Source organism: Ranitomeya variabilis, chromosome 2 (genome assembly GCF_051348905.1).
Source record: "Ranitomeya variabilis isolate aRanVar5 chromosome 2, aRanVar5.hap1, whole genome shotgun sequence".
NCBI classification, from domain to species: Eukaryota; Metazoa; Chordata; class Amphibia; order Anura; family Dendrobatidae; genus Ranitomeya; species Ranitomeya variabilis.
Window position 1 is genome coordinate 283,528,157 of NC_135233.1, and position 26,721 is coordinate 283,554,877.

General features: G+C 43.4%; 1 protein-coding gene across 2 annotated transcripts in view; it reads left to right on the top strand.

Moving 5' to 3' along the window:
• LOC143805564 (ligand of Numb protein X 2-like) overlaps nucleotides 1–26,721 on the top strand; it is a 91,520-nt gene that overhangs the window by 1,245 nt on the left and 63,554 nt on the right. The window lies entirely within an intron of this gene.

Sequence of the window (26,721 nt, forward strand, 5' to 3'; positions counted from 1 at the left end):
GGCATAGATAGCCATAAACCACCTCTGCCTTCTTTATGGGCACGATCTTGTGCAGCCACTATGCAGGGACGTTTTAGAACATCACTGCAGAGTGTAATGTGGCTGTTTATAGTTTTACGGGTGGTCAAGAAGCGATTAAATTGGAGACCTATACAGGGAATAGTCGGATCCACACGTAGGAGTTGTATAATGGCATCGTGCATCATTATACAGCGCCAAGAGTGTGATCTGTTTTTGTCTACTCCAAAATCAACATTAAAAACTGCTTCATATATGTTTTGAAAAACCTTTCTATCGAAAAACGATACAAGTATCCCAGCGTCTAAAAAAATTGCAGAGTGCACATACCCTAAGGTCTGCAACTAAACTTTTTGAAAATCTTCCTGGATGTGTCTCGTGTCAAAAATCCCATCTGAACATATAAGTCTATGTGCACACTGTATTTTTGGGACGCTGACGGTTATCTTCCTAAAGCTTCTTTTAAGGGTATGTGCCCACGAACCTGTATTTATGCAGCATCAAACCAGCAGCGGTCAGATATTACAGCATAGTGTTGAGATTTCTAGAAATCCCATGTCCACAGAGGCCCGAGGATCACCCGTGGAGACAGACATGTGGTGCGTCTTTCCAGACCGCAGCATTTCAATTTTTCTTGCAGAGACACTAGTCTCCGCCATAGAAATTACATCAATAGAATGTATTGGAGGCTATAAATCCTCATGGTTCAGTGAACACATGTGGATTTACTTACGTTGAATCGATGGCAGCGCTTGGACGCAGCGAACATGCACTGCGTCCAAAGCGCTGCTATTTCGGGATCGTAGGCACCTGGCCTAAGTAGTTATTGCAATTGCTTTGCCGCTGGCTTCTCTGTACTTTCAGGTATATACAGAGGAGTGGACATCTCCCAAATGAAGCAGCCTAAGAACGGACATCGCAATTTCTTCTTCAATTCTTGCAAACCCTGAAACAGTAAAAAAAAAAAAAGTGAAATAAGATGGAACTTGTGCACAGCAGTGTTGTTTTGAACATAATGCACAGCATTATCCTGTCTTGCTGTGTTTTTATTTTTGAATGGATTACAGGTGAAATCCGCCCAAAAAAGAATTGTTTTGCACATATCGATACCTAATATTTTGTGCACGCTGAATCTGTTAGCTGACTTTTTGGAGAAGAAACTCTTCAATGTTTCTCAAAACACCTCAGAAACTTGGAGTTTCCATGCCAAAAATGCAGCAAAAAAAGCGTGTTCTATACCCTTAGGCTGTGTTCCCACGATGAGCTTTTGATGGGGTTTTTTTTGGACACAGTCGGCAAAAAAACACAGATGTCTGAACAACACCATAAACTAAAATGGGTTAATGTGAAAAACGGACTGCCAGATGAGGCCTCATAATGTACCAAATGCACACAGTCAGTCACGTGTCAACTCTCCTGAGGACTTAGAAAGAAGCAGGAAAAGCTGTTAGTCTGCACGTGACCAACAGCATGCAAATCACATTTGACCGTCCACGTGACTATCGCTGGAACAGGCAACACAGGGTATTCCTGACAGTGTACAGTGCATAACATGATTTGGGCAATCTGTAGTCAGGCTGACTGCAAATATTTTTGTTTTTCCCGGAAAACCCTGTGTCCATGAGGTTTTTAATTTTTAGTAAATGCATGAAATACCTTGCGTGACTGGTGTGTGTGGAGGGCGTTGCCGTATCCGGAAGACTTTCTCCACTTTCTCTATCATGATCTGATTATTTTTGGCACACAACATACAGCATTAAACCTTGATCTTTTATCAGATCAGCTTATTTCAGTTGTGCATCTGTAGAAGTGGCAGCAGTAAAATTGACTCCCAAATACTTCCTTATTATTACTGCTAATTAGTTTACGTTCACACCACCTAGACCTCATTCACATATCCATAATTTCTCAGGTATGCAAAAAAAAAAAAACCCAGTCTGTCACCATTTTTTTCATCAGTATTTCAGTCTTTACAATCGGTGTTTGCAAATTTTTTTCCTTTACTTTACAGTATTAATCACCGGCTGCACGCTGATGACAACTTGTTCTGTCTGTGATTTTTGCATATACACTCCTCAAAAAAAATAAAGGGAACACTAAAATCCCACATCCTAGATATCACTGAATGAAATATTCCAGTTGTAAATCTTTATTCATTACATAGGGGAATGTGTTGAGAACAATAAAACCTAAAAATGATCAACGTAAATCACAACTAATATCCCACGGAGGTCTGGAGTTGGAATGATGCTCAAAATCTAAGTGGAAAATGAAGTTACAGGCTGATCCAACCTTAGTGGAAATGCCTCAAGACAAGGAAATGATGCTCAGTAGTGTGTGTGGCCGCCACGTGCCTGTATGATCTCCCTAAAATGCCTGGGCATGTTCCTGATGAGGCGGCGGATGGTCTCCTGAGGAATCTCCTCCCAGTCCTGGACTAAAGTATCCGCCAACTCCTGGACAGTCTGGTGCAACGTGACATTGGATGGTGCGAGACATGATGTCCCAGATGTGTTCAATTGGATTCAGGTCTGGGGAACGGGCGGGCCAGTCCATAGCTTCAATACCTTCATCTTGCAGGAACTGCTGACACACTCCAGCCACATGAGGTCTGGCATTGTCCTGCATTAGGAGGAACCCACGGCCAACCGCACCAGCATATGGTCTCACAAGGGGTGTGAGGATCTCATCTCGGTACCTAATGGCAGTGAGGCTACCTCTGGCGAGCACATGGAGGGCTGTGCGGCCCTCCAAAGAAATGCTGACTCACTGCCAAGTCGGTCATGCTGAAGGACGTTGCAGGCAGCAGATCGCTCTCCACGGGGTCTCCAGACTCTGTCACGTCTGTCACATGTGCTCAGTGTGAACCTACTTTCATCTGTGAAGAGCACGGGGCGCCAGTGGCAAATTTGCCAATCCTGGCAAATGCCAATCGTTCTGCACCGTGTTGGGCTGTGAGCACAACCCCCATCTATGGACGTCGGGCACTCAGACCATCCTCATGGAGTCGGTTTCTAATCGTTTTTGCAGACCCATGCACATTTGTGGCCTACTGGAGGTCATTTTGCAGGGCTCTGGCAGTGTTCCTCCTTTTCCTCCTTGCACAAAGGCTGAGGCAGTGGTCCAGCTGCTGGGTTGTTGCCCTCCTACGGCCCCCTCCACGTCTCCTGGTGTACTGGCCTGTCTCCTGGTAGCGCATCCAGCCTCTGGACACTACGCTGACAGACACAGCAAACCTTGTCACAGCTCGCATTGATGTGCCATCTTGGATGAGCTTCACTACCTGAGCCACTTGTGTGGGTTGTAGAGTCCGTCTCATGCTAGCATGAGTGTGAAAGCACAACCAACATTCAAAAGTGACCAAAACATCAGCCAGAAAGCATTGGTACTGAGATATGGTCTGTGGTCCCCACCTGCAGAACCACTCCTTTGAGTGTCTTGTTAATTGCCAATAATTTCCATCTGTTGTCTATTCCATCTGCACAACAGCATGTGAAATTGATTGTCAAACAGTGTTACTTCCTAAGGGTACTGTCACACAGTGCAATTTTGATCGCTACGACGGCACGATTCGTGACGTTCTAGCGATATCGTTACGATCTCGCAGTGTCTGACACGCTACTGCGATCAGGGACCCTGCTGAGAATCGTACGTCGTAGCAGTTCGTTTGAAACTTTCTTTCGTCGCTGGATCTCCCGCTGACATTGCTGGATCGTTGTGTGTGACAGCGATGCGTTCGCTTGTAACCAGGGTAAACATCGGGTAACTAAGCGCAGGGCCGCGCTTAGTAACCCGATGTTTACCGTGGTTACCAGCGTAAAAGTAAAAAAACAAAAACCGTACATGCTCACCATCTGATGTCCGTCAGGTCCCTTGCCGTCCGCTTCCCGCTCTGACTGTCTGCCGGCCGGAAAGTGAGAGCAGATCACAGCGGTGACATCACCGCTGCGCTCTGCTCTCACTGTACGGCCGGATCTCAGTCAGAGCAGGAAGCAGACGGCAAGGGACCTGACGGACATCAGATGGTGAGCATGTACGGTTTGTTTGTTTTTTTTACTTTTACGCTGGTAACCACGGTAAACATCGGGTTACTAAGCGCGGCCCTGCGCTTAGTAACCCGATGTTTACCCTGGTTACCCGGGGACTTCGGCATCGCTCCAGCGCCGTGATTGCAACGTGTGTCCGCAGTCTACGACGCTGGAGCGATAATCATACGACGCTGCGACGTCACGAATCGTGCCGTCGTAGCGGTCAAAATTGCACTGTGTGACAGTACCCTAAGTGGACAGTTTGATTTACTTGGAGGCCCCCTGAGGAAGCGGCAACACGGCGAACGCGAAACGCGCGTTGGGGTACGGCACCAGGACGCGGACTAGGCACTTTGCTGAATATGGGTAAATAAATATGTCCATTCCCCTTACCTTTTACTTTATTCCCTTTGGACTTGCTATGGTCAGTATGGACCAGGCGCATGGTACTATATGGCGTTTACTTGTTAGCCTTTTAAGTATTGATATGTATACCATGTGCTAAGTGTGAACATCACAGTATAAGGGGATAATTCTGGACAAACTTAATAATTGGATATACCTGTTGTCCTATCTGCATACCTGGTTTTGTTTGCACCCAGGAATTGGTCACTGTGCACAATCCAATTTATCCTATGATTTATGTATGTGCAGTTATTATTGTTTAAAAATCAATAAATTAGAAACTTTCTTTATATTAATCTGGGCTAATTTTGACTCATTTTTTTCTCCTGTTTACATAATTTCCATCTGTTGTCTATTCCATCTGCACAACAGCATGTGAAATTGATTGTCAAACAGTGTTACTTCCTAAGGGTACTGTCACACAGTGCAATTTTGATCGCTACGACGGCACGATTCGTGACGTTCTAGCGATATCGTTACGATCTCGCAGTGTCTGACACGCTACTGCGATCAGGGACCCTGCTGAGAATCGTACGTCGTAGCAGTTCGTTTGAAACTTTCTTTCGTCGCTGGATCTCCCGCTGACATCGCTGGATCGTTGTGTGTGACAGCGATCCAGCGATGCGTTCGCTTGTAACCAGGGTAAACATCGGGTAACTAAGCGCAGGGCCGCGCTTAGTAACCCGATGTTTACCGTGGTTACCAGCGTAAAAGTAAAAAAACAAAAACCGTACATGCTCACCATCTGATGTCCGTCAGGTCCCTTGCCGTCCGCTTCCCGCTCTGACTGTCTGCCGGCCGGAAAGTGAGAGCAGATCACAGCGGTGACATCACCGCTGCGCTCTGCTCTCACTGTACGGCCGGATCTCAGTCAGAGCAGGAAGCAGACGGCAAGGGACCTGACGGACATCAGATGGTGAGCATGTACGGTTTGTTTGTTTTTTTTACTTTTACGCTGGTAACCACGGTAAACATCGGGTTACTAAGCGCGGCCCTGCGCTTAGTAACCCGATGTTTACCCTGGTTACCCGGGGACTTCGGCATCGCTCCAGCGCCGTGATTGCAACGTGTGTCCGCAGTCTACGACGCTGGAGCGATAATCATACGACGCTGCGACGTCACGAATCATGCCGTCGTAGCGGTCAAAATTGCACTGTGTGACAGTACCCTAAGTGGACAGTTTGATTTACTTGGAGTTATATTCTGTTGTTTGTGTTCCCTTTATTTTTTTGAGCAGTGTACATACACTCATATGGGAAAAGGCTCATGATTAAGGGTGCTCTGTCACCAGAAACGCGTTGATACTGTTTTTATTTCTGTTGTTGCTGATGTTTTTATCCTCCACATATATTATTGAAGTGAATAAAGGAACGACACGTTTTTTTCACTATTTCGTTGAGCTGGATTTTCCTTTTTTCTTTGATCTGCATAATTTGCAACTTTTAGCCTGAACACGTGGGGATTGCCTGTTTATTAGAGAATCCCCACTTGTTCAGGCTGTCTAACAACCGCAAATCATGCTGCTGTGGGGACTCACACATGATATACGAAAACGCCCAAGATACTCAGATAACACTCGAGCATGCTTGGATAACTCGTAACTCATTCACTCATCACTACTTATCAATCATTATGTCTCCCCCAAGTAAAATAGTAGCACATATATTCAACTCTGGTGTCAACGCTATTCCAGCGGTGTAAGCACTGGGGCTTGTGTAGCATTCTTTGATGCTATCCCTACAGCTGAAACTCAATGTTACCCAGCTACAGCCCCGAAACTTGAAAGGTCTGGTGAATATCTGTATGGAGGAGGGGGCCAAAATCCCTGCTGCAGTATGTGCAAACTTGGTCAAGAACAACACGAAACGTCTGACCTCTGTAATTGCAAACAAAGGTTACTGTATCAAGTTCTGTTTCCCTATTGTCTCAAATACTTATTTCATACAATAACATTCTAAATAATTATGTAAAAATCATACAATGTGATTTTCTGTTTTTTTTTATTTTTAGATTCTGTCTCTCACAGGTGAAGTGTACCTAAAAATAAAAATTACAAACCTCTCCATTCTTTGTAGATGGGAAAACTTGCTAAATCGGCAGTGTATCAAATACTTATTTTCCCCACTATAACAATATCCTGTGAATATCAGGAGAGCCAGTGCTGACATATAATTGAAAAGGGTTTGTCTGAGTAGTGCAAACCCCTTTGAGGGCTCACACTCTTCTGCGTAAATAAAATCGGTCTTATGTTACTGAAAAGTAGGACTATTGTCATGCGAATACAATGCGATTTTTCTCGCCTACCATCCGTATGACAGCCTTATGCAATGCGTTTTTAACATCAGCTTTTACATACAGAAATTGTCATTTCAAGCTAGTTTTCTGAGAAAACAATCTTTCATACAGATATTGATAGATGATATATAGATGGAGAGAAATGTCAGTGAGATATATCATGATTGCAGTGCGTGTGTAGCTTACTGTATGTGTATTTACCTACTAATTAAAAATTTTAAGAAAAAAATGGCATGGGTTCCCCTAATTACCCCAACCAACTGAGGGAAAGTGGACAGCTGGGGCCTGATGTTTATAGGCTGGGAAGTGAGTAAAAAAAACAATCGCTTCCCTTGCTATTAATATCAGCTCACAGCTGTCTGTGTAGCCTTTACTGGTTATTAACATGGAGTGACACCCCCCCCCCCCCCCCCAAAAAAAAAAAAAAAAAATTACGTGGGGTCCCTTTGTTTTTAATAACCAGAAAAGGCTAGGCAGACAGCTTCAGGTGATACTAATAGCCCAGAGAGGGTCCATGGATATTGGCCTCCTTCCAGACTAAGAACATCAACCCTCAGTCACCCCAGAGATGGCGCATCCATTAGATACCCCTATTCTGGCACTTAGCCTTGGCTCTTCCCACTTGCCCTGGTGCAGTGGCAAGTGGGGTAATAGTATTGGGGTTAATGTCAGCTGACATCAAGCCCAGGAATTAGTAATGGAGAGGCGCCTACAAGCCCCCCCCCCCCCATTATTAACCCCAAATGTAATAATGACAAGACAAAGAAAAGTCCTTTAATTGAAATAAAAACATTACTCGCCCTCTTTTAACCATTTATTAATGTTGAATTAAAAAAATCACAATATGCCTCACCTGTCCGCAGATAATCTATAGGTCCTGCAATGAGCCCAGATCAGCTACATCTGGATGCATTGCTGAGCGGTGGCATGATGCGACCGCTCAGTCATACATCCAGAAGACACTGAGCTGCACATGAAGAATGCAGCTTCAGTGCAGAGCGCTGACATCCGTGTAGGAATGGAGTTCATAGCCGATGCCACATGTTGGTTGATGTTGAGAATACATTTTTAATTTTTTTTTCTTTGATGGAAAATTGAAGTTTTTGCAAATGCTCGTGTGACCCTGGCCTCATTTTGATCCATAACTCTGATTAACCCCTTTCTGCCATCGGACGGAATAGTACGTCCAATGGCAGATTCCCTGCTTTGATCCGGGCTCCGGCGGTGAGTTCCTAGCAATGCTGTAATTCTACTACATAGGAGCGATCTGAGCAGAGCTGGCCAGGCTATACCAGCTTCTAGCCTCCCATAGAGGCTATTGAAGCATGGCAAAAGTAAAAAAAAATGTTACAAAATATGAAAAAAATAAAAGTTCAATTCACCCCCTTTCGCCCCATTCAAAATAAAACAATAAAAAAAAATCAAACCTACACATATTTGGTGTCACCGCGTTCAGAATCGCCTGATCTATCAATAAAAAAAAGGATTAACCTGATCTCTAAATGGCGTAGTGACAAAAAAATTCCAAGCACCAGAATTACTTTTTTGTTGGTCGCCGTGACATTGCATTAAAATGCAATAATTGGTGACCAAAAGATCGTATCTGCACCAACATGGTATCATTAAAAACATCAGCTCGGCGCGCAAAAAATAAGCCATCACCTGACCCGAGATCCCAAAAAATGGATACACTACGGGTCTCGGAAAATTGCCCAATTTTTCACCACTTACATAAAAAAATTACCTAGACACGTTTGGTGTCTGTGAACTCGTAATGACCTGCAGAATCATAATTGCAGATCAGCTTTAGCATTTAGTGAACCTAGCAAAAAAGCCAAGCAAAAAACAAGTGGGATTGCGTTTTTTTTTTTTTTTTTTTTGCAATTTCACCGCACTTGGAATTTTTTCCTGTTTTCTAGTACACGACATGGTAAAACCAATGGTGTCGTTCAAAAGTACATCTCGTCCTGCAAAAAATAAGCCCTCACATGGCCAAATTGATGGAGAAATAAAAAAGTTATGGCTCTGGGAAGGATCAGAGCGAAAAATGAAAACTCAAAACCGAAAAAAGCTACGGTCATTAAGGGGATAAAAGCAATCCTCAAAGAAAGCACAGATGTGTGAACAACTTTGTTGATACAAATAGGCATGTGTTCTGTTCTATCGTGAAAACTACAGGTAGAACCCGTATATGAAAAATGGACATCTAAATGAGCCATAGTATACCAATAGGCAAAAAAAGTGCACCTTTGCTTTTACACACAAATTTACTGTAATATAAGCCTGTTTACAGCTTTGAAAATATGGACTTCAGGCCATACCGAATATTTGCTACTTGATAATGCAGTTTTGTATGACTCCATTCACTAAATGTGTTTTCATAGCATACCCTGTATTTTTTTATTGTTTTTTTTTTTAAAGTAGAAGATGGAAAGTCATCTAACTATGTAATGTGTGGGAGGTTGTCTCTCCTTTCACCTGACATCAGATGCTGGCAGTGGTAGCAACAAAGGAACAAGCATATTGGATTTCACTATTCTTTATCCTTTGTTTCCACTGAATATAAGCCCCTGCTTACTCCCCTCTCTCCATTAAATGCACATACTTTTTTGGCTGAAATAAGTGTGCATGTGTATGAAGGGGTCAGGAAGAATAGGTGGCTGGCAGTAAACTATGGTGTACAATGTCTCTCACTTGGACATCCGGAGGGGAGGCGCTGCTGATGCAAGTCTTGTGCCCCTGTTCTGTTAATAAGACCCATCGACTTAACATTGGCAGTGAAAGGTGCTGGATAACTTTTTCAAATATGTGGTGTATTCAGAGACATATAGTGTACATGATGTTTTGCAGCTGCATTGCTATGGGATTTAAAACAGTTTCAGGAAATTTGGAATGTTTGTATTACCCCAAGAAGAAAAAGGGATAAAGTTCAATAATATAGGATATTAATTTTGGGAACGCCCAACTTTGGACACATAGATTTTTATATTGTGTGTATATTTATTGAGCCGTGTACTCCCACTCAATTTGATTGTGATTCACAGCATTGGCGACAGTCTTTTCATTTGATACATATACTGGGGCTTGAGTCATTGTTGTATATACTCGAGTATAAGCCGAGATTTTCAGCCCAAATTTTTGGGCTGAAAGTGCCCCTCTCGGCTTATACTCGAGTCATGATCGGTGGTGGGGTCGGCGGGTGAGCACTGTCATATACTTACCTGCTTCCGGGGCTCCTGACGCTCCCCCTGCCTGTCACACTGTCTCCGGGTGCCGCAGCCTCTTCCCCTGAGCGGTCACATGGGACCGCTCATTAGAGAAATGAATAGGCTGCTCCACCTCCCATAGGGGCGGAGCCGCCTATTCATTTCTCTAATGAAGCGGTGCCGGTGACCGCTGATAGAGAAAGAGGCTGCGGCACCGAAGACAGGCAGGGGGAAGGAGCTGGACGCCGGGAGCAGGTAAGTATGACATATTCACCTGTCCTCGTTCCACACGCCGGGCGCCGCGCCATCTTCCCGGCGTCTCTCTACACTGACTGTGCAGGTCAGAGGGCGCGATGATGCATATAGTGTGCGCGCCGCCCTCTGCCTGATCAGTCAGTGCGGAGAGACGCCGGGAAGATGGCGCCGAGGAGCTGCAAGCAAGAGAGGGGAGTATGTGTTTTTTTTTTTTTTTTTTTTTTTATAGCAGCAGCAGCACAGATTTATGTGGAGCATCTATGGGGCAACGGTGCAGAGCACTATATGGCACAGCTATGGGGCAACGGTGCAGAGCACTATATGGCACAGCTATGGGGCAACGGTGCAGAGCACTATATGGCACAGCTATGGGGCAACGGTGCAGAGCACTATATGGCACAGCTATGGGGCAACGGTGCAGAGCACTATATGGCACAGCTATGGGGCAACGGTGCAGAGCACTATATGGCAAAGCTATGGGGCAACGGTGCAGAGCACTATATGGCACAGCTATGGGGCAACGGTGCAGAGCACTATATGGCACAGCTATGGGGCAACGGTGCAGAGCACTATATGGCACAGCTATGAGGCAACTGTGCAGAGCACTATATGGCAGAGCTATGGGGCAACGGTGCAGAGCACTATATGGCACAGCTATGGGGCAACGGTGCAGAGCACTATATGGCACAGCTATGGGGCAATGGTGCAGAGCACTATATGGCACAGCTATGGGGCAACGGTGCAGAGCATTATATATATGGCACAGCTATCTATGGGGCAACGGTGCAGAGCATTGTATATATGGCACAGCTTTATGTGGAGTATCTATGGGGCCATAATGAACGGTGCAGAGCATTATATATGGCACAGCTTTATGTGGAGCATCTATGGGGCCATAATGAACGGTGCAGAGCATTATATATGGCACAGCTTTATGTGGAGCATCTATGGGGCCATAATGAATGGTATGGAGTATCTATTTCTAATTTTGAAATTCACCGGTACCTGCTGCATTTTCCACCCTAGGCTTATACTCGAGTTAATAAGTTTTCCCAGTTTTTTGTGGCAAAATTAGGGGGGTCGGCTTATACTCGAGTATATACGGTACATTGTATATATTCCTTCTGGACTGTATCTTATATATATCTATAGTCATATGGACTTTACTGGTACCAGGGTTGTTGTATTGTCATTTTTTGACTTTTAAATGTTTTTATTCACTATGTGCTTTTTGTGGTCAATAAAGATATTTTGTTTATTTTTCCCATATTGAGGTGTGCACCTTGTATGCATAGGTCTTTTTCTTCATGCATATTGATATATTTTCTGTGCATGTTGCAGCACCCTCTTTCTATATTTCCCATAGAATTTTGTGTAGTGCACCCTACCTTCGTCATACACTGCAGATTATAAGCAGTGTTGAATATGGAGGTGTCCTGATGAGTTTAGTTATATGGGGGGATTTGTGGTGGGCCTAATAACCTGAGATGTGCAGTAATACAGCTTGCTGAGGGAACAGTTGTGTCCCAGCGAATGGTGCTAATAAGATCTGTGAATAACAGGAACATATAAATGAACAGTAATAATCTAAAAGAGTCTGCTGATAGGATTTGAACACTAGAGGACTCCTAGTTAATGTTGTAAATGAGAGCTGTTAATTACGGCAAAAAGAAAATCCTAGCAACAATTGTTATATTAGAGTAGGCATTTGATATTATATTAGGTAGCTGTTGTTGAAAGCATTACTATAGCTAGCTATCCTCTTACATATACCCCTAATATAATGAAATGATGGACATGAGTCCGTCTCTATTTTTTTCTGGCAACATGTTTTGTGAATTTTAGGACGTGTGCTATATTTGTCCTTAAATCAGTTTTGCCAGCTAGACCAGCGCATAGCACGGTTTAATTGTGTTATCATATTTTAGGAATTAATTAAAAGCTTCATTTTATTATATTAATCCACTTTGGTCAGTGGTTAAGCCTAACACACTTATTACGGGCTTTGCAGTAATTCAAAGTATATAGAGTACGGTAGAAACCACTTAAAAATTGTCCCTTATGTAACTTTCACTGTTTCAGCGTAGCATTGCATATCAGAAGCTATGGGCACAATGCAGTTTACATGAACAGACAAAAACATGACATGAAGAGAACCTAAGGCCAAACCTACATGGCAGCTTCGTGTGCAAGTTCCTGTAACATTTTTGGGACTACTGCAGGGCAACTGCAATTATTTCTTATGCTTTCTAAGTGAAGGCCAAAATTACAGTGTTCATACAGTGCCAGATCCATATCTGTTCAATGAATGTATGTAATTACACCTCTCTGAGACGCACGTAGAGCAGCCACAAGTCTACAAATGTTTTGTGTTCTCATGAATACAGTGAGCAAGATGACGTCAATTTGAAGGGATCTTTTTGTAAAGCCTATGTTTTTAGAGGTGATCTGTGTGACACTCTTATATGCATAAGCGAAAAGATGCTTTTCCTTTCACACCACTTCTTAATAATTTTTTAACAACCTTATATTTTTATAGTGTAAACAAAAGAAACTGATCCGCTGTAAAACTGATGCAAATGGATCCATGTTTAAAGCCGGTATATCGAGTTTTGTTTAACATATTCTTTGCTGCTTTGCATTTGTGTTTTTTTTTTTCTTCTGTTATGAATATATGACAAGGTGAGTGTCAGCAGATCATGTGACTTGTTTTGGGGAAAACTAAAAGAAAGACAAAATAACAGGCAAACGTATGACAAAACATGTGCATCTGTTTTTGATAGACTGCATTGTGAGAAAAACTGATCTGTTAATAATCCGTTTTTTCTTAAAGAATATAAAAAGGTCACCAGACTGTTTTTTGTTTCGTGTAAAGAAAAAAAAAGAAAGAAAATATCCGAACGGATACCACTTTGACATAGTTTTTCAAATTATATTCTATGCAAATTCAAATACGGTAAATTCATATACCGTAAATATTTTCCTTCACAAGATAAACGGATATGTGAAGTCCACAAAAAAAATGGTGTGAAACAGGCTTTATCGTTGGTAAAGAAAATAATTGGAACAGGTTCCTTTTAAGAAGTATAAAGCTAGGTTCCAACAATGAGTTTTTGGTGGGATTTTGACGCTGCATATTTTTGCTGAGCAAAAAATGCAGTCAAAGGCTATGTTCATAAGTTAAGTTTTTGCTCTGTTTTTCTTATGCAAATTTGAAGCTAGGTTTTACAGTACCAGCAAAAGCTATGAGATTTCAAAAATCTCATGCACACGTTTTTTTTTGTTTCTTTTTCGGACTGATTTGGAAAACTGCTGCTCTTTTGCAAACTGCAGCATGTAACTTTTTACCGTTTTTTCAGCATTTTTTTCACTCATAGAAAGCAATGAGTATGTGCAAAAATGCATCAAAACCTGATACCTGTGTCTTTTGGTGCAAAAACCTTAAGGGTGCGTGTCCATGGTCCGTAATGACGGCGCTTTGGGCGGAGTGGAAGACCAGCTCCGCCCAAAGAGCCACCCCCTTCTGTACGCGCGGTGATTCCGGATGTGTTCATTGCACACATCCGGAATCTCCCGCACCCCATACATAGGACCCTGTGATTTACATTGCGGCGAAGGAGCGTCGCCGCAAGGTAAAAAGACATGCTGCGTTTCAAAAAGACGGTCCGCATGTCCGGAAACACAGGGCCGCCGGATGCGTGTTCGCACGCATAGTGGAGACGGGATTTCATAAAATCCTCTCCACTATGCTGTAACATCTGGACACTGCAGGTTGAATGCTGCTGGTGTATGCAGCGTTCAATCCGCAGCTAAACCCTAAGGACGCTGCCTCCAGGGCTGTGGAGTCAGTAAGGCTACTTTCACACTAGCGTGGTTGACTGTACGTTGCAATGCGTCGTTTATGAGAAAAAACGCATCCTGCAAAGTTGTCTGCAGGATGCTTTTTTTACCCATAGACTTTCATTAGCGACACATTGCGACGTATGGCCACACGTCGCAACCGTCGTGCGACGGTGGCGTCGTGTTTTGGCGGACCGTCGGCACAAAAAACGTTACATGTAACTTTTTTTGCGTGTTGTGTCCGCCATTTTTGACCGCGCATGCGTGGCCGAAACTCCGCTCCCTCCTCCCCGGACATTACAATGGGGCAGCGGAAGCGTCGTAAGACTGCTTCCGCTGCCCACGTCGGGCATTACTTTCACAATGTGTGTCGGGCCGACGCATAGCGACGGCCCCGTGCCGACGCTAGTGTGAAAGAAGCCTTAAGGTACCGTCACATTAAGCGACGCTGCAGCGATATAGACAACGATGCCGATCGCTGCAGCGTCGCTGTTTCGTCGTTGTGTGGTCGCTGGAGAGCTGTCACACAGACAGCTCTCCAGCGACCAACGATGCCGAAGTCCCCGAGTAACCAGGGTAAACATCGGGTTACTAAGCGCAGGGCCGCGCTTAGTAACCCGATGTTTACCCTGGTTACCAGTGTAAATGTAAAAAAAAACAAAAAAAAAACACTACATACTTACATTCCGGTGTCTGTCGGGTCCCCCGGCGTCCGCCTCCCTGCACTGTGTAAGCGCCGGCCCTAAAGCAGAGCGGTGACGTCACCGCTGTGCTTTGCTTTACGGCCGGCACTGACACATTCAGTGCAGGAAGCTCTGAGCAGCAGCGCGGACGCTGGGGGACGTGACAGACATCAGAAGGTGAGTATGTACTGTTTTTTTTTTTACTTTTACAATGGTAACCAGGGTAAATATCGGGTTACTAAGCACGGCCCTGCACTTAGTAACCCGATATTTACCCTGGTTACCATTGTAAAACATTGCAGGCATCGTTTCTTTTGCTGTCAAACAGAACGATACATGCCGATCTGACGACCAAATAAAGTTCTGGACTTCTAGCTCCGACCAACGATATCACAGCGGGATCCTGATCGCTGCTGCGTGTCAAACACAACGATATCGCTATCCAGGACGCTGCAACGTCACGGATCGCTATTGTTATCGTTGTTAAGTTGTTCAGTGTGAAGGTACCTTTAGTCAAACCACTGACTCCCAACTCCTTAGTTTCCCTGAGATCCGACTCCACAGCCCTGGTCACTACTAAGCATGTAGATAAAGTGCAGCACAGATTCACCTCAACTAAAAGCTCAGATCCTTAGATCAGGAGCAAAACAGACATTTATAGGATATTTTTTAACTTTCCCAAATTATTCTGAAAACAGTTACAGCACATCCTGCACTGAACTACTGTAGCCAATGTATTATATATTTTAGGAGTTGGAGTCATTCCATTTTATACCAACGCTGACTCCACCAAAATGGACACTAAGTCCTCAGCACTGGTTGCATCATGATTTTTTTGGGGGCACTAAACTTTATATCAGCATGCACAAGAGACGGCAAAAATGCAGCAAAACCTGCTTTTTGTAAGCAGCTTCTTTACTGCCAAGAGAGCAGGTTTTGCCTGCAGAAATAAATGCAACGTGTGAACATAGCCTTACAGTTCCAGAAAAGTGGATGGGATTTATAGAAATCTCAAGCCCACTGTGCTTTTTTTTCACTCTGCTTAAACTGACCTGCGGTGTGTGTTTCAAATCCACATGACACTTTGTCTTGCGGGTTCACTGAGTTCTGCAGGTAAAGACACGTTTTTTAGGGCGTTTCTGCTGCGGATACTCACTAAAACGCATGTAATCCGCACATGACTGTATCAATAAAGTTTTGTGAACGTCAAATCCTAGGAAGTGTCAAAAACAAAGCCGCTTTATTTATATCATGACATACTAAAACAAGGCAAAAACCTCAGTGTCAAAAAACGTGATAAAAATGCATGTAATAAATAAAATGCAAGTAACTTAATTTAGCTAATAGGTGCAGAAAATCTGCAATATAAAAAATTAGGTCCTCTTGCCTGACATGACCATGTAAAGAAATAATTGCCTCTCCCATAAAATAACAGTTCTGGAACATTATAGCTCTGCATTGTACTATTCCTCTGTTATTCCCCCTGGAAATTTTAATAAATTGCCCACTTGATGCTATGTCAGTATGTTGAAGGTGTGCCTTCACAATCTGATCTAATTGGTGCTGTTAGTATCAGACTGTGTATACACACACCCCTTTGATAAGGGAGATGGTATCACCCAGTTGTCAATTTATTCATCAGTTTACTAGAAGAAATAACAGAGGAACACCACAACAGAGTTCCAAGAAAATATTCCCCAGAATTACTATTTCATTTGGAAATACTATTTTCTATAACAGATTTGTCAGTGACGTGTCCTATTTTCCCTGAAAATTGGCATCTATTTCCATGAATGTCAATATTGTTTTATTTCCTTCATCCTCGTGTCGACAGGTTTAGAGCTGGCACATAGCAATTATTGGATTATGTGTGCTTCCTGCTTTGTGATAAGTTTCTCAGCATTTGTAAAGAACCCAGTATGGATTCACATTTGAGAAGTTTTGACTCCATTCATCCTCTGTATCCCTTTGTAACCATTTGTCAGGGCGTATTGCACTTGACAATTTTTCATTTATCTTCCATCCAATAATGTGTGTTTGGTGTGTCCTCCAAACCTTTCCCTTCCAGAGGAAACACACTGTTCCAACTTGTAGCTATTGTGCAGGTTTTCATGGATTTGTATCGCACAGATCATAAATCAGTCATCTTATCCCAGTGATTGTCTAATACTTAACTTTTTTTTTCTTTGTCTTCCAAGAAGCACTGACTTGATGAGATACAGTGAAATATTATAATGTTTCTTAGCATTTTAAATCATTAAGCTTGCTACATTTATTGTGAAATCACGTTATGTAGCTTTAAATCTATGGCAACCCCCCATGTATTTACATTCAGGACCGTCGCTGTTTTGCTGTAATAGAATGATCCTGCTGCTCTAGTCTGCGTCATGTAGAAGTACATACAGTGGCATGTAAAAGTTTGGGGGGAAAAAATATATAGATATATATATATAGATATAGATATAGATAGATAGATATATATATATATATATATATATATATATATATATATATATATAGATATAGATATAGATATAGATATAGATAGATATATAGATATATATATATATATATATATATATATATATATATATATATATATATATATAGATATATATAGATATAGATATATAGATATATCTATCTATATATATAGATAGATATATAGATATATATATATATATATATATATATATATATATATATATGAGAGAGAGAGAGATATAGATATAGAGAGAGAGATATATAGATATAGAGAGATATATAGATATAGAGAGATATATAGATATAGAGAGATATATAGATATAGAGAGATACCGTATATAGATATAGAGAGATATATAGATATAGAGAGATATATAGATATAGAGAGAGAGAGATATATAGATAGATATATATATAGATATATATATATAGATAGATATATATATATAGATAGATATATATATATAGATATATATATATATAGATATATATATATATATATATATATATATATATATATATATATATATATATATATATATATATTTTGTATTCTTTTTTTCATCTCTTACATTTTAAAAATTACTAAGTGGAAAATGGTCTAATGCAAAAGTTTGGGCTCCCTTGAAGATTTGAGCAAGGTTTCAGCCCTTAATTAGACTATTAGGGTTATGGCTTGTCCACTATTATTGCTAGGAAAGGCCATGTGATGCAAATTTCTCAGCTTTATAAAACCCAGCCTCCTCTAACTCTAACCTTGTGCCAGAAAACAGCAGCCATGGGTTCTTCTAAGCAGCTGACTAGCACTCTGAAAATGGTGAAGGCCCACAAAGCAGGAGAATGTTATAAGAAAATAGGAAAAGCATTTTCAAGTTGCCCTTTCCCCAGTTCGAAATGTAATTAAGAAATGGCAGTTAAGAACATTGGAGGTCAATATAAGGTCTAGAAGACCAAGCAAAATGTCAGTGAGAGCTACTCGTAGGATTGCAAATAAGAACCCCTGCTTGACTGTAAAGACCTTCAGAAAGATTAGGCAGACTCTGGAGGTGTGGTACATTGTTTTACTGTTCAGAGACACCTGCACAAATATAGCCTTCATGGAAGAGTCATCAGAAGAAAACCTCTCCTGCAACATCATAAAATTCAGCATCAGAAAAATATGCAAAAGAACATTTAAACAAGCCTGATGCATTTTGGAAACAAGTCCTGTGGACCCATGAGGTTAAAGTAGAACTGTTTGGCCACAGTGATCAAAGGTATGTGTGGAGAAAAAAGGCCACAGAATTTCAGGAAAAGAAGATCTCCGTCTACCAGTAAGCATGGGGTGGATCAATCATGCTTTGGGGTTGCGATGCAGCCAATGGCATTGGGAACATTTCACAGGTAGAGGGAAGAATGGATTCAATGAAATTTCAACAAATTATTGATTCAAAGCTAAAGTTGAAAACAGGATGGCTTCTACAAATGGATAATGATCCTAAACACATGTCAAAATCCACAATAGACTAAGTCAAAAGGCGCAAGCTGAAGCTTTTACAATGGCCCCACAGTCCCCTGATTTGAACATCATTGAAAATCTGTGGTTAGACTTCAAAATAGCAGTGCATGCAAGACAACCCAGGAATCTCACAGAACTGGAAGAATGATTTGAAAATCCTTCAAACAAGAATTGAAAGACTCTTGGCTGGTTGCAAAAAGCGTTTACAAGCTGTGATACTTTCAAAAGGGGGTGCTACTAGGTACTTACCATGCAGGGTTCCAAAACTTTAGCATCAGACCATTCTCTCCTTTTTATAGTTTTGGAAAAGTAAAAGATGAAAATAAGTAAATATAAATAAATAAAAAAAAAAAATATATATATATATATATATATACACACAAAGGAAATGTCATCTTTAACCTTAGGCCTTTTAGAGAACATTTTATCTTCAACTTGCTTAACTGTTCACAATAACAGTAATTTTGACCATGGGTGCCCAAACTTTTACATGCCAATGTTTGAAATGGAAAGTTCTGTCTCTGTTTAGTAGAGGTAAGGCTGAATTGACACATCTGGATTTTTTATTTTGCAATGCCCCGTACCAACTAAAGGTCATTTGACTGGCCATAACAGCTGTATACAGGCCTGTAAAACATGGTCTTGTGAATTAGGCCTAAGGCTGAATCCAGACAGGACAGATTTGTGGTAGATTTTACTGTAAGTTGAGTGTAGATTTCACCTCCCTTATGCTTCTTTTACACTTGCCATGTTTTTTGCGGCCCGTTTTTGCGGGCCGTATTGCCGTAACTTTCAGTCTGCCGCAAAAACGGGATGCAAAAATCATCTCGGATCCCTGTTTTTCTGGTTTGGAATTGGTCCATCTCGTGTCTCTGCAGGCCTTCGACGTGATAAACAGGAAGTACATGGGAGTGTCCTAGTAATAATACGACATTCCACAAATACGGTCTTCACAGTGTACCGCAAAATCAACACACTGGGCAAGCTTACGTTGTTTTTGCGGCCCCATTGATTTCAATGGGGGCCGTGTCCGTAAGCCGTGAAAAATATAGAGCAGGCTCGATATTTTTTCACGGCCGTAAATACGGCCCTCACGGCCATACGGCGCTCCAGTGAATTTTTGCAGTTCCATAGAAATCTATTGGGGCCGCAAAAATGGCCCGCAACAACACGGTAAGTGTAAAAGAAACCTTAAAGTGGTGAATTGTACAGTAAAAACAATGTATCCAAGAATGAGCAGGTTATGGATTGAACAAGCAGCAGCTTTTTTTATCGTTTTGCACAGAACATGTGGATGAGATTTGTAAGATCCATCTGCTAACATGATACGGTACCTTACGGATTTTACCTTACTGACAAATGTAAAAGACCTCCACCAACCACCATCATGCCCAAAATTGATACAGAACCCAGATGAAACCCCTAAACTAACACAGACCTTCTAAATAAATAGGGTCCAGAACAATTAAATGAATACAGACTCCTTAAAACATGCAGTCCCTACACTTGAGCACAAAAAATGTTAGACCTCTAATTACAGCTCTCCGCTCAGACAAGCCGATGCTCACCTCTCCCTACTCTGCTGTCCTCTTCTGGCACCGTTTTTCTTATAATTGTTAGTTTTCAGATCATGATGTGTCTTCCGTGAAATGTAAGATAATTGTAAATACTGGCATTTAATTTTAATTCTGAAATTAGCAATTATTGTATAGAATTTTTTTTATACTCTGCAGTGCTTTACAGTCAGGGAAGTGATAAACTCGTGAAGTAACAAACATTATAAAGCAAATATTGACTAACATTTACAAGACGTTGCACAAAAGGAGAGACGGCCCTTCCCATAAGAGTGTATAATCTCCAAATATATTTATTCAAGCAAGCATGCACACAAGATAAGTCATAGTCTATAGGCCCCGTCACACACAGCGACGCTGCAGCGATACAGACAACGATGCTGATCGCTGCAGCGTCGCTGTGTGGTCGCTGGGGAGCTGTCACACAGACAGCTCTCTCCAGCGGCCAACGATCAGGGGAACGACTTCGGCATCGTTGAAACTGTCTTCAACGATGCCGAAGTCCCCCTGCAGCACCCGGGTAACCAGGGTAAACATCGGGTTACTAAGCGCAGGGCCGCGCTTAGTAACCCGATGTTTACCCTGGTTACCAAAAAAACCAAACAGTACATACTCACCATCTGATGTCCGTCAGGTCCCTTGCCGTCTGCTTCCTGCTCTGACTGAGTGCCGCCGTACAGTGAGAGCAGAGCGCAGCGGTGACGTCACCGCTGTGCTGTACTTTCACTTTCACTTTGCGGCGCTCAGTCAGTGTGGGAAGCAGACGGCAAGGGACCTGACGGACATCAGATGGTGAGTATGTACTGTTTGGTTTTTTTGGTAACCAGGGTAAACATCGGGTTACTAAGCGCGGCCCTGCGCTTAGTAACCCGATGTTTACCCTGGTTACCAGTGAAGACATCGCTGGATCGGTGTCACACACACCGATTCAGCGATGTCAGCGGGACCTCAACGATCAAAAAACGGCCCAGGCCGTTCCGACGCGACCAGCGATCTCGCAGCAGGGGCCTGATCGCTGGTACGTGTCACACATAGCGAGATCGCTACTGAGGTCGCTGTTGCGTCACAAAACTTGTGACTCAGCAGCGATCTCGCTAGCGATCTCGCTATGTGAGACGGGGCCTTATCAACTACAGTTTTAGGTCCTGTTCACATATCCGAGTTTCACGTACCGTATGTGTACTTCAAAGGGAATCTGTCACCCCCAAAATCGTGGGTGAGGTAAGCCCACCGGCATCAGGGACTTATCTACAGCATTCTGTAATGCTGTAGATAAGCCGCCGATGTATCCTAAAAGATGAGAAAAAGACGTTAGATTATACTCACCCAGGGGCGGTCCCGCTGCTGCTACGGGTCCAGTGCCTCCCATCTTCATCAGATGACGTCCTCTTCTTGTCTTCACGCTGCGGCTCCTGCGCAGGCGTACTTTGTCCTGTTGAGGGCAGAGCAAAGTACTGCAGTGCGCAAGCGCCGGGAAAGGTCAGAGAGGCCCACGCCTGCGCACTGCAGTGTTTTGCTCTGCCCTTAACAGGACAGACAAAGTACGACTGCGCCGGAGCCGCAGCGTGAAGGCAAGAAGAGGACGTCATCTGATGAAGATAGGAGGCACTGGACCCGTAGCAGCAGCGGGAACGCCCCTGGGTTATTATAATCTAACGTCTTTTTCTCATCTTTTAGGATACATCGGCGGCTTATCTACAGCATTACAGAATGCTGTAGATAAGCCCCTGATGCCGGTGGGCTTACCTCACCTGCGATTTTGGGGGTGACAGGTTTCCTTTAACCCCTTCATGACCTTTGACGCATACGCTGCGTCATGAAAGTCGGTGCCAATGCGACCTATGACGCAGTGTATGCGTCATGGAATGATCGCGTCCCTGCAGATCGGGTGAAAGGGTTAACTCCTATTTTACCCGATCTGCAGGGAGAGGGGGAGTGGTGCTTCAGCCCAGGGGGGGTGGGTTCACCCCCCCGTGGCTACGATCGCTCTGATTGGCTGTTGAAAGTGAAACTGCCAATCAGAGCGATTTGTAATATTTCACCTAAAAAACTGGTGAAATATTACAATCCAGCCATGGCCGATGCTGCAATATCATCGGCCATGGCTGGAAATACTCAAGTGCCCCCCCCCCACACCCACCGATCGCCCCCCCAGTCCTCCGTTATGGGGTCCGGTCCCCTCCGTCCGCCTGCCGGCTCCCCTGTCCTCCTGTCCGCTCCCTCCTTGCTCAGATCCCCCCCCCCTGTGCTCCGATCACCCCCCCGTGCTCCGATCCACCACCCCTTCATACTTACCGATCCTCCCGGTGTCCGGCCGTCTCCTCGCTGGGCGCCGCCATCTTGGAAAATGGCGGGCGCATGCTCAGTGCGCCCGCCGAATCTGCCAGTCGGCAGATTCCTTACAAGTACATTTTGATCGCTGTGGTAGGTTCTATCACAGCGATCAAAATAAAAAAAATAATAAATAACCCCCCCCCCCTTTATCACCCCCATAGGGACAATAATAAAATAAAGAAAATTTTTTTTTTTCTTTTTCCACTAGGGTTAGGGTTAGAACTAGGGGTAGGGTTAGGGGTAGTGTTAGGGTTACGGGTAGGGTTAGGGGTAGGGTTATGGCATGTGCACACAGAGCGGATCGGCAGCGGATCGGCGGCGGATCGGCGGCGGATCGGCAGCGGATCGGCAGCGGATCGGCAGCGGATCGGCAGCGGATCGGCCGCGGATCGGCAGCGGATCGGCCGCGGATCGGCTGCGGATCGGCAGCGGATCGGCCGCGGATCGGCCGCGGATCCGCAGCGGATTGGCCGCGGATCCGCAGCGGATTGGCCGCTGCGAATTCGAAGCAGTTTTCCATCAGGTTTACAGTACCATGTACACCTAAGGAAAACCAAATCCGCTGTGCCCATGGTGCGGAAAATTCCGTGCAGAAACGCTGCGTTGTATTTTCCGCAGCATGTCAATTCTTTGTGCGGATTCCGCAGCGTTTTACACCTGTTCCTCAATAGGAATCCGCAGGTGAAATCCGCACAAAAAAACACTGGAAATCTGCTGTAAATCTGCAGGTAAAACGCAGTGCCTTTTACCTGCAGATTTTTCAAAAATCGTGCGGAAAAATCTCACACGAATCCGCAACGTGGGCACATAGCCTTAGGGTTAGGGTTGGAATTAGAGTTAGGGTTGGAATTAGGGCTAGGGTTTGAAATAGGGTTAAGATTAGGCTTGTGGTTAGGGTTACGGATAGGGTTAGGGGTGTGTTGGGGTTACAGTTGTGGTTAGGGTTGGGATTAGGGTTACGGTTGGGATTAGGGTTAGGATTAGGGTTGGAATTAGGGTTACGGGTGTGTTGCGGTTAGGGTTGTGGTTAGGGGTGTGTTGGGGTTAGGGTTGTGATTAGGGTTATGGCTACAGTTGGGATTAGGATTAGGGGTGTGTTGGGGTTAGTGTTGAAGTTAGAATTGAGGGGTTTCCACTGTTAAGGCACATCAGGGGTCTCCAAACGCAACATGGCGCCACCATTGATTCCAGCCAATCTTGCGTTCAAAAAGTCAAATGGTGCCCCCGCCCTTCCAAGCCCCGACGTGCGCCCAAACAGTGGTTTACCCCCACATTTGGGGTACCAGCGTACTCAGGACAAACTGGGCAACAACTGTTGGGGTCCAATTTCTCCTGTTACCCTTGCAAAAATAAAAAATTACTTGCTAAAACATAATTTTTGAGGAAAGAACAATTATTTTTTATTTTCACGGCTCTGCGTTATAAACTTCTGTGAAGCACTTGGGGGTTGAAAGTGCTCACCACACATCTAGATTAGTTCCTTTGGGGTCTAGTTTCCAAAATGGGGTCACTTGTGGGGTGTTTCTACTGTTTAGGCACATCAGGGGCTCTGCAAATGCAATGTGACGCCCGCAGACCATTCCATCAAAGTCTGCATTTCAAATGTCACTACTTCCCTTCCGAGCCCTGACGTGTGCCCAAACAGTGGTTTACCCCCACATATGGGGTATCAGCGTACTCACAACAAACTGGGCAACAAATATTGGGGTCCAAATTCTCCTGTTACCCTTGTGAAAATAAAAAATTGCTTGCTAAAACATCTTTTTTGAGGAAAGAAAAATGATTTTTTATTTTCACGGCTCTGCGTTGTAAACTTCTGTGAAGCACTTGGGGATTGAAAGTGCTCACCACACATCTAGATTAGTTCCTTGGGGGGTCTAGTTTCCAAAATGGGGTCACTTGTGGGGGGTTTCTACTGTTTAGGCATATCAGGGGCTCTGCAAACGTAACATGATGCCCGCAGACCATTCCATCAAAGTCTGCATTCCAAAACGTCACTACTTCCCTTCCGAGCCCCGGCATGTGCCCAAACAGTGGTTTACCCCCACATATGGGGTATCAGCGTACTCAGGAGAAACTGGACAACAACTTTTGGGGTCCAATTTCTCCTGTTACTCTTGCAAAAATAAAAAATTCTGGGCTAAAAAAATATTTTTGAGGAAAGGAAACACGTTTATTATTTTCACGGCTCTGCGTTATAAACTTCTGTGAAGCACTTGGGGGTTCAAAGTGCTCACCACACATCTAGATAAGTTCCCTTGGGGGTCTAGTTTCCAAAATGGAGTCACTTGTGGGGAGTTCCTACTGTTTAGGCACATCAGGGGCTCTGCAAACGCAACCTGACGCCCGCAGAGCATTCCATCAAAGTCTGCATTTCAAAACGTCACTACTTCCCTTCCGAACCCCGACGTGTGCCAAAACAATGGTTTACCCCCACATATGGGGTATCAGCGTACTCAGGAGAAACTGGACAACAACTTTTGGGGTCCAATTTCTCCTGTTACCCTTGGGAAAATAAAAAATTGTGGGCTAAAAAATCATTTTTGAGGAAAGAAAAATTATTTTTTTATTTTCACGGCTCTGCGTTATAAACTTCTGTGAAGCACCTGGGGGTTGTAAGTGCTCACTATGCATCTAGATAAGTTCCTTGGGGGGTCTAGTTTCCAAAATGGGGTCACTTGTAGGGGAGCTCCAATGTTTAGGCACACAGGGGCTCTCCAAACGCGACATGGTGTCCGCTAACGATTGGAGCTAATTTTCCATTCAAAAAGTCAAATGGCACGCCTCCCCTTCCGAGCCTTGCCGTGCACCCAAACAGTGGTTTACCCCCACATATGAGGTATCGGCATACTCAGGAGAAATTGCCCAACAAATTTTAGGATCCATTTTATCCTGTTGCCCATGTGAAAATGAAAGAATTGAGGCTGAAAGAAATTTTGTGTGAAAAAAAAAGTACTTTTTCATTTTTGCGGATCAATTTGTGAAGCACCTGGGGGTTTAAAGTGCTCACTATGCCTCTAGATGAGTTCCTTGGGGGGTCTAGTTTCCAAAATGGGGTCACTTGTGGAGGAGCTCCAATGTTTAGGCACACAGGGGCTTTCCAAACGCGACATGGTGTCCGCTAACGATGGAGATAATTTTTCATTCAAAAAGTCAAATGGCGCTCCTTCCCTTCCGAGCCTTACCATGTGCCCAAACAGTGGTTTACCCCCACACGTGAGGTATTGGTGTACTCAGGAGAAATTGCCCAACAAAATTTAGGATCCATTTTATCCTGTTGCCCATGTGAAAATGAAAAAATTGAGGCTAAAATAATTTTTTTGTGAAAAAAAAGTACTTTTTCATTTTTACGGATCAATTTGTGAAGCACCTGGGGGTTTAAAGTGCTCACTATGCTTCTAGATAAGTTCCTTGGGGGGGTCTAGTTTCCAAAATGGGGTCACTTGTGGGGGAGCTCCAATGTTTAGGCACACGGGGGCTCTCCAAACGTGACATGGTGTCCGCTAAAGATTGGAGCCAATTTTTCATTCAAAAAGTCAAATGTCGCTCCTTCCCTTCCGAGCCCTGCCGTGCGCCCAAACAGTGGTTTACCCCCACATATGAGGTATCAGCATACTCAGGACAAATTGGACAACAACGTCCGTGGTCCAGTTTCTCCTTTTACCGCTGGGAAAATAAAAAAATTGTTGCTAAAAGATCATTTTTGTGACTAAAAAGTTAAATGTTCATTTTTTACTTCCATGTTGCTTCTGCTGCTGTGAAACACCTGAAGGGTTAATAAACTTCTTGAATGTGGTTTTGAGCACCTTGAGGGGTGCAGTTTTTAGAATGGTGTCACTTTTGGGTATTTTCAGCCATATAGAACCCTCAAAATGACTTCAAATGTGAGGTGGTCCTTAAAAAAAATGGTTTTGTAAATTTTGTTGTAAAAATGAGAAATCACTGGTCAAATTTTAACCCTTATAACTTCCTAGCAAAAAAAAAAATTGTTTCCAAAATTGTGCTGATGTAAAGTAGACATGTGGGAAACGTTATTTATTAACTATTTTGTGTCACATAACTCTCTGGTTTAACAGAATAAAAATTCAAAATGTGAAAATT